This window comes from Chiloscyllium plagiosum, unplaced genomic scaffold (assembly GCF_037043375.1).
Source record: "Chiloscyllium plagiosum isolate Xiang-an unplaced genomic scaffold, Cpla_swu_hap1 HiC_scaffold_27, whole genome shotgun sequence".
Lineage (NCBI taxonomy): Eukaryota > Metazoa > Chordata > Chondrichthyes > Orectolobiformes > Hemiscylliidae > Chiloscyllium > Chiloscyllium plagiosum.
The window spans coordinates 20,704,665-20,708,866 of NW_028270165.1; positions in this window are offsets into that span (position 1 = coordinate 20,704,665).

Below are 4,202 nucleotides of genomic sequence, written 5' to 3' on the forward strand. Positions count from 1 at the left end.
GTCGAAACATTTATGCAACAGAAAATTATAAGAGGGTAAAGATAAGCCTCACGTCATTGATCCATGAATCCCGGTGTAGTATGGATGTATTTCCAGTAATAGAGTCAGTATGGCATGGAAGGAGTCCAAAACGACGGCTTCTTTTACAAAAAGTCACACTTAAAACTTAAATCTGAGTCTTCTGGAAATGTAAGACAACCGTGCGTTAATATAAGACAGATAAGTCTGGGGTATATGTGACATATTTAATGGAATGTTTATGGCTCTAAAAGCCTGATTTGCAGTTGTTTCTGGGCTCATAATATTGCACTGCAGCATATTGTATATCTTCAGTAAGAACGTCAATACCGCATGATAGATGTCCATTCAGCAACTTGAGTGAACTCTTCCTGGAGTATGCAATCCACCACATTACCCTGCTGTATACATTTACGTATAGATCAGCACAAAGATCTTGGGTATTAAGAGAGGAAAGAATGATCCACAGAAACTAGAAATGTGTGTTCTGATTTTCTATTGTGGACTGACAGCGATGACCTTTGCAATCTCTTTCCATAGGAATATTACAAGAGAAGAATTTGGAGGCAGAAATCTCAGACCAAACATCACATCGAAGTCTGACAATCGCTTGATTCACCAGGACTTGGATATAGATGGCCTTGAAAACAAAGGGGAGAAGGTCTGTCTGCTTTGTTAGGTTTTAAATGTCAGTGTGACTGGAAACTCACAGAGTCTTACATACCCACACACAAGAGTAGTGACTGGAACATGTTTTACAGAGTTCTCCAATTATCAGAGGGTTCACCAGTAACACCACACCTATGCTGTAAGTGTGAGCGAGTTTCAACTGATTGTTGAACCTGGAGAAATACGAGGACACCTGCACCATGGAGAAATCATGAAAATGCAGGGAGTGTAGGAACGGTTTCCCTTCCCCGCCTGCCCGATATTCATCAGCATTTATATACCGGGCCATTCACCTGCATTCAGCACAGGAAAGGCTTCACTCAGTCGCATCACCTCCTGGTCCACATTGGGGAGAAACTGCTCATCTGCCCTGTATGCTGAAGCAGATGAAGGACATTTTGTTTTTATCCTGGATGGAGCATACTGCAGGTATACCTGAAATAGATACATTTGTCTCTATCCCATTGAGTCTCCAGCACAGAGCCAGTCTGGGCTGCTCAATTGGTGTCTCAGTGTTTATTCTGCACCTGAGCCTACATCCACCCCTCTTCATTGCTCCCCCATCTCCCCTCCATCAGCATAAAGATATCCCCCACTTTTCGAAAGTTCACTTTACACTACTTCACTTTAACAAAAGACCTACATTAATACCTGTTCTCACAAACCGAAAGAAATCCGAAGAGGATTGTCGCTTTTACAAAGAAAGGCATAATATAAATTAATTCATGGTAATTGCTTCTTCGCTTTAGGCCATTTCGGCTTATGAAAGGAACACTCTACTTTCAAATAGTGGGGGAAAGCTGTATCAATACAATACAGCACAGTCACAGGCCCTTCTCACTTGCTTTAGGCACATAGACCCCCTCAAGCCTGTGCTACTTCTTAATTCTTACTTAGACCTGCTATTTATTGCCCATGTGTGGCTTCTGTTCCTCTATTCACCTCCCCTTCATGCGTCAATCAAGATACACCTTAAACGTTGTTAAGGTGCCTGCTTCCATTACCTCCACTGGCAGTGTGTTCCAGAAACCCACCACCCCTCTGTGTTAATTCCCCACCCCCACCACTTTCCCCCCAAACAGTCCTTGAACCTCTTTTAGTTGAACTTTCTACTTTGGAGGGAAAAAAACACCTTTGACTATCATAGAATCCCTCCAGCGTGGAAACAGACCATTTAGCCCAACAAGACAACACTGGCCCTCTAAAGATTAACACATAGAGACTCGTTTTCTGACCCCCATTATCTACATTTACTCCTGACTAATGCACCAAACTTTCACATCCCTGAACATTGGGGCAATTTACACACAGACAATCCAACTTATCCTGCCTCTCCCTGGACGCTATGGGTAATTTAGCATCGCCAATCCACCCTAACCTATACAAGTTTGGATTGTAGGAGGAAGCCCGAGCACCCGGAGGAAGCCCACACAGACACGGGAGGTGGGGTGCAGGGACAATGTGCCAACTCCACACAGATAGTTGCCTGAGACTAAAATCGAACGCAGGTCTCTGGCACTGTGAGGCATCAGTGCGAACCACTGAGCTACCCTGCCACCCCTGTCCAGCCAATCTGTGTATCTCAGCATTTTGTCGAGGTCTCCTCTCAGCCTCTGTTTTTCCAAAGAAAATAATCCAGGTTTATGCCTCCTCTGCTCATAACGAGAGCCCTCCAGACTAGGCAATGTCCTGGTGAACCTTGCCTGTACCCTCTACCAGAGCACCCACATCCTTCCAGTAGCACCGTGACCAGAACTACACACTATATTCTGAATGTGGCCATAATAAACAGCTGTAACGTAACTCTTACACTCAAGGAAGTGTGCTGTGTGCTTTCTTGACCACCGTGCCCACCTGCATTACCACTTCCACGGATCTATATGCCCAGATCTCTCTGTATGCCAGTGCTCCTATGTGATCTGCCATTTATAATACAATTCTTATATTTCCTTCATCTCTATCGAGCTTCACCTTAACTGTCTTTCTCTCTTCATCTCTTTTTCCCCCCTTCTGATCCCTCCACACATCAGCATATCATAAGACCATAGCAGCAGAAATTAGGCCATTCAGCCCATTGAGTCTGCTTCGCCATTCAATTATGGCTGATAAGTTTCTCAACCCCATTCTCTCCCTTAACCCTTGATCCTCACGAACCTATCTATCTCCGTCTTAAATATATTCAGTAACCTGGCCTCCGCAGCCTTGTGGCAGTGAATTCCATAGACTCACCACACTCTGGCTGAAGGAGCCTCTCTTCCCTCTGTTCTAAAGGGTCTTCCCTTGACGCGAAGGCTGAGCCCTCAGGTTCTAGTCTGTCCTACCAATGGAAACACCTTCCCAACATCCACACCGTTCATTATTTTGTAGGTTTCAATTAGATCCCCTCTCATCCTTCTGAACTCCATGAAGTATAAACCTAGAGTCCTCTAATGTTCTTCATATGTTAAATTTTTCATTCCTGGACCATTCTTGTGAACCTCCTCTGAACATGTTCTAGGGCCAGTACATCCTTCCTGAGATATGGGGCCCAAATCTACATACAGTACTCTAATTGTGGGCTGACCGGAGCCTTACAGAGCCTCAGAAGTACATCCCTGCATTGATATTCAAGTCTGATCAAAATAAATGCCATCATTGCATTTGCCTCCCCAACTACTGACTCAACCTGTAAGTTTACCTTGGAGAGAATCCTGGAGTAGAACTCCATAGTCCCTTTTCACATCAGATTTCTGAATTTTCTCCCCATAATCCTCTGTTCCAGAGTAGCAGCAGAGATTTCCAGACACCTCGATTGTTTTCAGGGATACCAAGGGATCTTGGGAATTGCCAGTATCTCAGGAGGAGGCAGAGGGGAATGTGGTGTGGTCCTGTAAACTGCAGAACTTTCCAACTCCCTGAATCAGCAGGAACTCTTTCTGGACCAAGAAACAAAAGGGCCACTGAGAAACTGCTGCATCAGGAGGCAGAAATTAGGCCATTCAGCCCATTGAATGGTGGAGCAGACTCAATCATTCTTAAGTATCAAGGGTTACAGAGAGAATTGGGTTGAGAAACGTATCAGCCACGATTGAATAGTGGAGCAGACTCAATGGGCTGAATGGCCTAATTTCTGGTAGTTAACCATCCCTGGGAAGAAGGACGCAAAACAACAAGATGTTTCCTGGGACAGATGAGCGAAGTGTTTAATAAGCTCATGATAAAAGGACAATTAAGTTTGTCTGTGGAAGGAAGGCCCTGACGTAAAGGGGTTTTTTGCAGGAAACGCTGTATCAAACAAACCACTAAACCTCGAGGATAAGGTGGTAAGCTACAGACCGGAGATCTCCAGAAGTATGGGGAGGTGGTGTTAGAATCTAAAGAAGCATCACATCACAGATTTGAAAGCGAGGAATCTCCACCAGAATTCAACCAGAATGATGTCGCAGCTGTACTTGGAAGAAGAATGTTGCACTGAATCCCTGGACACTTCCAGAGTCAGATACTGGTGGGGGAAACTCAGTTAAATTCTGCCATCA